We start from the raw sequence: 8,041 nt of genomic DNA, 5'->3' as shown, positions 1-8,041 counted from the left end.
GGGGGGGGGCGCCCTCTTATCTCGTGGAGTCCTCGGGGATCTTCTAACGTGAACTCCAAGTCTCCAGGATCACATTCTTCCTAAAAATAACACTGCCGAAGGTTTCATTCCGTTTGGACTCTGTTTGATATTCCTTTTCTTCGAAATACTGAAACAGGCAATAAAACAGTAATATGGTTGGGCCTCCGGTTAATAGGTTAGTCCCAAAAGTAATATAAAAGTGTATAATAAAGCCCATAATCATTCAAAACACATGATAATATAGCATGAATGCTTCATAAATTATAGATATGTTGGAGATGTATCAATCTCCCCCACCACCGGGTTAGACTAAAGTAAGTATTGATGCCCACTTTGACATGTCCTCATGCTTTGTAGCCTTCGGGGCAGTTGCAAGGAACTGCAGGGGACAGGTGCTAATGGCGGTTCCGGTAGCTAGTGGTGGTGTCATGCTCCTAAGGAAGTGGATGGGTCAGCGTACAGAGGGTATTAGGCTTTTCCAGGAAGAAGCTACTATGTCTTTTGTCATTGAGTCTGGTAGCATGTCACTCATCAATACCCTAAAGGATGGAGGAGACAACAGATTGTTGCAATGTACCAGTACGGGGAGGTCTAGAGGATGATATCGTTTTTCCGGGACGGCAGGTACTCCATCCGTCCCAAAATAACCGTCTCAACTTTGTACTAGCCCTAGTACAAAGTTGTACTAAGCTTGAGACACTTATTTTGGGACGGGGGAAGTAGAAAATAAGGTTGCTTGTGCTCTCGTGCAGGTAGCTGCTAGGAGCGCAAAAAAATCCATCTGGATCCTAGATGCACCCTTTGCTATTTTTTAGCTCCTTCTGAAGGATTGCAAATACATTATTATAAATAAATGAAACCCCCTGTTTGGGCTAAAAAATAGTTTTGTAGAAAAATTATTCGGTGCCCCTAGACATTTCAATAAAAACTATTGGAGACTGGAGAACAAACTTTGCATCTTGAGTGGAAATCAAATTTTGGAAAGTGTAAGAACAGCCAAAACTGTAAAAAAACGTACAAGCTTTAAAAAAAATTAATACATGACTTCATAGAAAGAATTAACGTTTTTGACCCCAAAAGAAAGCAACTTTGGACAACCATAACTTTAAAAGATATGTTCATTAAAAAATGGAAAGCACAACATTCGAATAACAATTTTCGTCATTGTGATCGACATAAGCGAAGTTCCAAAGTTGTAAAGCTAACTTTCTAATCTAACAAGCCGATCATACAAAAAAATTTTGAAAATGCAATAAAAATATGAATAAAAGAAAATTAGACCATGCACCTTCCCATCATTCATGACTTCATGGCACAAAGTCATGATAGGTGTGACCTAGTACAGCTTGTGATGATCACCACTCTCTCAAAGCAATGTGTCTGTGATAGAGGATGTGAAGGATATTGGGGTGTGGTCTCATGATGGGGGTTCATAGCCTTGGAACTCCCTAGAAGCACTACCCATCGAGAGAAGTATATGCAAAACAGAAGTGGTGGATGTGAGTTATGTGTTACATGACTGACGTCGTTCGTGAAATGACATGTATCATTAAAATGATAATTTTTGGTACTTCACCATAAGTGAGCAACTTATGTTACATCACCATAATACGAGCAAAGAGCTGACATTGCATGTCAATTGGCCAAAATGATGGTATATAACTTAATCGTGATACATTGCCATGTAACATTCTTGTAATATATCACAAACACTAGTACATTTTCCACTAGAACAATGAAGCCCTTATTTGAAAATATGTAAGATGATAACAAATAAATTAAAAAAGAGTCAAAGCTATCAATTTGACACAGTACAGTAGGTTGGGCTCCATTTTTTTAGATTGCTCACATGAAGGGGACTAGGGGTTGGCATTGCCATACCCAGATCCAGCACCTTTGCCTGCACCACTCCCACCATTTCTTCCTCCGCCATTGCCACCACCGTTTCCACAAGCATTTGCATTTGTACTACCTTGTCTATACCAGTTGTTAGTAGTTGTAGCTGAGCCATAACCAGTGCCACTACCAGCCCCATATCCACTAGATCCTTGATGACCACTAGCTTTCCCTCCACCACCACCACCACCGGCACCGCCAGCGCTAGTATATCCAACATAGCCACCACCATAAGGATATGAAGATCCTTGACTATATTGACTGGAACCGGAGTCAGAGCCAGACCCGTTACCATATCCAGTTCCACCATTTTGGCCACCGCCTCCGCCGCCACCTCCACCTCCACCGCTTGCATGGCTACCACTACTAGAACTCATGCCAGACCCAGTTCCACTCCCAGCACCTGAGCCACCACCACTCATAGTTCCCCCACCCTCTCCTCCTCCTGCTCCCATTCCCGTGACGCTTCCACTGCCGAATCTAACCACCCTTGCAGCATTGGCCAGTCCAATGCTCAAGAGGACAACCTAGCCGAGGGCTACTAGCTTTGTGCCAACCATTGTGTGTGTTTTATCGAAGTGTGTACTCTTGCAAGATGAGGTGAGTTCTAAGTGAAACATCAATGGATATTTATAGTGGTGCTTCTGGCCATGCATGTTGGGGGTGCTGGTGGAGTTGTTGACAAAGTCATGTCTCAACTTTAGGTGGAGGTTTAGAATAATTAGTTCTTTAATTGGTGCAGGTAAAAGTAAACGAGATGACTGACTTCTAATCGTGATTGCATCGACGTTGGTCAATAGTTCTGAAACACATGCATGCAAGCATCCACTGATGAACACGTCTAGCTCCAGGCCTGAATAGTTGACATTAGAGCAGAGGAGGCAGCGACCTGGAAGTTTTGGTAGGTGAATTTGGAGTTGGAGGGTATTGTACTAGCAGATGGCAAAAATCCAAACCACGTTCATGCCGGCACCAAGGATCACCTTGTCTGAGTAGGTAATTAAGCCTACACCACCACTGAATGCCTGGACTAATTACATCTGTGTCCATTTATGCTACTTGCATGCAGGATTACCATTTTATCTTACGGTCAAATAACCATGCATGCATGCATGTTAATTAGTTGGTTGATTAACCGTGGGCTAGGATAGGCCAGCCGGGTTAACGACGTGGGCAAGTGGTTGTCAGTACCGATGGAAAGCAAGAGCTGGAGTCGAAGTAAACGACAACTCGACCCATGTAATCGATCAAGTCGTTGGGTCAAGTAGCCACCTGTCATCGACCCATGCAAGAAGCTTTATTCGCCACACCAACGGCGCTGCCGCGCAACCCCAGTAAAAGCATCAAAGAGGGGAATACTAGAGATCCATATGGTAGATCAGGGCTTTCCCGCACTCCCATATCAGCAGTGGAGAAGGTGGCGACCTACCACCGGACAAGAGATGGGGATGCAGTGCATCCAGAAAATCTCCTCTCTAGGGTTTGAGAGTTGAGAACGGTTCCAGAAAAACTGGTGGTGAGGTTAGTGAACTAGATGGATCATCACAATTAACATAATTAACTAGTTTTTAGCGAAAAAACTCACAATCTATTCATCTTTAATCATGGCAGTACAACGAACACTAGACATAATAAGAATTACATCCGGATCCATGGACCACCTAGCGATGACTACAAGCATTGAAACGAGCCAAAGTTGCGCCGCCGCCAACACCCCTCCCTCGCCGGAGCCGGGAAACACTTGCAGTCGGGAAGTCGTCGTGCTAAGGCCTCATAGGACCGGTGCAATAGAACAGCAACCGCCACCATTGAAGAGTAGCGTAGATCGGAAGGATCCAACTTGAAGACACATGAACATAGACAAACTACGATAAGATTCGAGCAAATCCACCAAGGACGGATCCGCCAGAGACACACCTCCACACGCCCACCGACGATGCTAGACGCACCACCGGAACGGAGACTAGATGGAAGAACCTTCTCCCATCTTCACTAAGCCGCCACCGTCTCGTTTTCCTGGATGGGTCACAAACCCTAACAAAACTCGAAGGAACATCTAAAGACAGAGCCCTCCCACCAGCAAGGACCGGGATCCACCGCGCGGCCATGGTCCTAAGGCCGCCGGAGACGAGATGGACCAGCGGCGGTGCCGGAGGGAGATATAGAAAACTTAGCCTTTTCATGGGGAGGAGGCATAGGCACCATAATTAACTAGTTTGATGTCACATAAAAATCAGCTTAAATTTAAGAGAAAAACCAGCCAGCTTAAATTTAAGAGAAAAACCAGCCAACTTACCTTTTTTCCGTTCAAACCTGAGAGCTTTTATTCAGCGAAAGAACTCTTGGCATCATCAACCAACAGGCTAGTGAGCAGGAAGGAGGGTCTCGAGTCAGTCCAACTCTCGGTGACCACCAGTGTGCAGGCATGTTTCGCACAAAGGTGGGCTGGTACATTGGCTGCTCGTTTTACATGTTGAATAACAAAAGAAGAAAAAGTAGCAGCTAGCTCTCCAATTTCTACAAGTAAAGGTGCCACCACAGAGAGACTGGTGTGGGGAGTTTTCCAAAGATTAACAATCTCTAGGCAATCAGTTCCATTATCACATGTGAGAAGCCCCGTAGATTTGCGAAGATAACTCCATCTTGAAGCGCCAACATCTCACCGATGAATGGATCCGCGACCCCAATATGAGGTTTACTCCAAGCACCCAACAAGGTTGTGTTAGACCGTGCTACACCGTCCACACCCACCTTGTCAGAGCCCATACTCAATGCTGCATCCGTATTGATTAACCACACCTGAATTCAACGGTCTCCATCCATGACCTGATAGCAAAAAAACATGAGACCGGGGGATGTCCAGCAGTGCCAAGTCCTCTCGAATCCGACTCACCGAAGTAAAAGGCTCCAGCTAGTCATCATCATGAGTCACCCGATTTCTCGAGTGCCAAATTGCCCACATAACAAAGATCATTTGGGCCCTCTCAATGTCCGTGAATTGATCATCACTTATGAGATCACGAGACAATGTGTCGGGATGCAACCGCGGCCGTCGAATGCTAAAGAGGCCATGGGCTTGCTCCCAGAAAAGTTTGGCATGAGAGCAATGCACAAAGGCGTGCATAAGATCATCATCCATTGAATGGCAGACATTGCATCTTCTTATAGGTTTAATATGGCGATACCGAAGAGTGCACTCGTCTAGAAGAATGCGATGAATAACCCGCCACCAGAATACACGTACCTTTGGTAAGACCTTGAGTTTACAAAGTGACTTCCACATCCGTTCATTAGTCTGTGAGGAGTCTGTAACCGTTCCTTCCTCTTGAGCTGCATGCTCTTTCCGAGTCACGAGAGCACGGTTGCAGATTTTACGAAGTAGATGCCACTTCTTTCAAAAGCCCAAGCTAGAAAGTCATCACCCCCACCGCGGCGTAAGGGGATATTCAGAATGGTATCGGCATCTGGTCGAATGAACACATTGTGAATCAGTTCCCGCTGCCAATTGTCATGGTCAATGAGCTCCTCGACGGTGGCACGGGTCGTCCCTCCCGGCATCACCGTAGGGGACAAAGAGGAGAGGTCCGGGATCCACTTATCTTCCCAAATGGAGATAGTGCTGCCGTCCCCACCCTCTTAATGAGACCAACACAGAGAGCTTCCCTCCCGGCGATAATAGCTCGCCAGATAGCTGAAGACGTCTGTGGAACCTAAGCCTCCATGAAATCACAATCCGGAAATTAGCGCCCCTTCATCACTTTGGCACATAAAGAGTTAGGGTTTGTAATAAACCTCCATCCGTGCTTGCCAAGTAGTGCCAAGTTGAATAACTCAAGGTCGCGAAAGCCATTCCACCCTGACACTTCGGTGATGCAAATTTCTCCCAAGATAGCCAATGCATAGATCGTCGATCAAGAGATCCACTCCACTAGAATTTGTCCATACTAGCAATGATACCTTTGCATACCTTCTTTGTCAGACGGAAGCAACTCATACTGAATGTTGGGATGGCCTGGATCACTGATTTAACAAGCGTTTCCCTCCCAACGCAAGCTAGTAGCTGCTCCACCCAGCCATTCATTTTACTCCTGGATCTGTCCCCGATGTGGTCGAAAGTCCCGCTAGTGATTCTCCCAACCTCAGTCGGTAAGCCCAGATATCTGTCATTGAATGCTTCAACATGAACACCAAGAATTAGCTTGACTGCTTTTCGTCTTGTATGCGGTGTATTGGGCGAGAAAAAGATGGCACTCTTTTCGTGATTAACTGCCTGAGCTGAGCATGTAGCATATATCAATAATATTGAATTGAGCCAGTCCGCACTCTCCTATGTTGCACTGATGAAGATGAGACTATCATTGGCAAAATGAAGATGACTCACCCAAGGTGCCTGATAAGATACACGGATGCCCCTGTCAATATGAATACCACCATAATAATTGAGCAATGAAGTGAGTCCTTCGGCACAAAGTAAGAAAAGGAATGGGGACATGGGATAGCCCTGCTGCAGCCCCCTTGACGGGGTGAAGAATGGAAGCAACTCCCCATTCAGCCTCACCGAGAACCGGACAGAAGAGACACACTTCAGTACCAGGTTCACGAACTGAGCACTAAAACCAAGCTTGACCATGATCACCTCCAGGTAATGCCATTCAACTCTATCATAGGCCTTCATCATGTCTAATTTGATAGCACGCAAGTAATTCTTTCCCTTCTTCCTTCTCTCATTGTGTGGACACTTTCAATGGCCACCACCACGTTATCAGTGATCAGGATGACCAGGGACAAAAGCACTTTGTTCCTGATTAACAACTGTGTCCATCAACTCTTTAAAGCGGTTAGTAATCATCTTGGCAGCAATTTTGTAGGGTACAGGACATAGAGAAATCGGCCGGTATTGAGTGATGGACTAATGATTTCGTACCTTAGGTATAAGTGTGATAGACATACCGTTAAAGCCATAAGGTAGCTCACCACCATTCAAAAAACCAAGAATCGCCGGCACTAGATCACCCTTGATGAGATCCCAGTGTTGTTGAAAGGACCCTGCTGTAAACCCATTAATGCTTACCTTACAAAATCCCAATAAAATGCCATTGTTTGACCTTCCAGTATTCTTGCATTTTAGTTTCATGTATTTTTTCTTTTCATTTGTATAGTCGCCTTCTATCTATTTTGTTTTTGGGTTTTTTATTTCTGTGCCCCTGGTTCCTTAGCTCTACTCATTCATCCCCACTTGGTTAAGTTTTGCTCACTTTTCCCCACTCCCTTGCCTGAAATCCTCAAAACAGGTTATAACGGACGTTGCCGTCGGGTCAATGCCTTTAACCGTTAACTCTGATGTGTGGGGCGGCATATACGTGGGCGCATGCAAGACTGCGGTCATGCGTGCATGGTCATGGGGTAGCACATGTCCATGGACATGCCCGAAACGTCCCATCATATAAAGAGGGGCAACCACCTCCATCGCCCGTACCATTTTCCCCCAAATCCCCTCCCTGCCGCATCGTCTTTCCCCCACCGGCGTCTGCTACCTCTTGAGCACTGCGTTGGTTTTCCCTTGAAGAGGAAAGGGTGATGCAGCAAAGTAGCATAAGTATTTCCCTCAGTTTTTGAGAACCAAGTTATCAATCCAGTAGGAGGCTCCTCAAAAGTCTCCCACACACCTACACAAACAAATAAGAACCTCGCAACCAACGCGATAAAGGGGTTGTCAATCCCTTCACGGTAACTTGCGAAAGTGAGATCTGATAGAGATAATATGATAAGATAAATATTTTTGGTATTTTTATGATATAGATTGGAAAATGAAATATGCAAATAAAAGTAGATGGAAAACTTATATGATAAAAGATAGACCCGGGGGCCATAGGTTTCACTAGTGGCTTCTCTCAAGATAGCATAAGTATTATGGTGGTTCAACAAATTACTGTCGAGCAATTGATAGAAAAGTGCATAGTTATGAAAATATATAGGCATGATGATGTTTATAGGCATCACGTCCACAACAAGTAGATCGAAACGATTCTGCATCTACTACTATTGCTCCACACACCGACCGACTCCTGCTTGCATCTAGAGTATTAAGTTCATAAGAACAGAGTAACACATTAAGAAAGATGAC

At 45.1% G+C, this 8,041-nt stretch overlaps 1 pseudogene; it reads right to left on the bottom strand.

The window, feature by feature from the left end:
• Positions 1-1,738: 1,738 nt before the first annotated feature.
• LOC119342762 lies at positions 1,739-2,477 on the bottom strand (annotated as a pseudogene).
• Between the last annotated feature and the right edge of the window lie 5,564 nt (positions 2,478-8,041).

The sequence above is a fragment of the Triticum dicoccoides genome, unplaced genomic scaffold (assembly GCF_002162155.2).
Source record: "Triticum dicoccoides isolate Atlit2015 ecotype Zavitan unplaced genomic scaffold, WEW_v2.0 scaffold10419, whole genome shotgun sequence".
NCBI classification, from domain to species: Eukaryota; Viridiplantae; Streptophyta; class Magnoliopsida; order Poales; family Poaceae; genus Triticum; species Triticum dicoccoides.
Note: the sequence above shows the minus strand (reverse complement) of the source record. Positions and strands in the feature narration are given on the sequence as shown.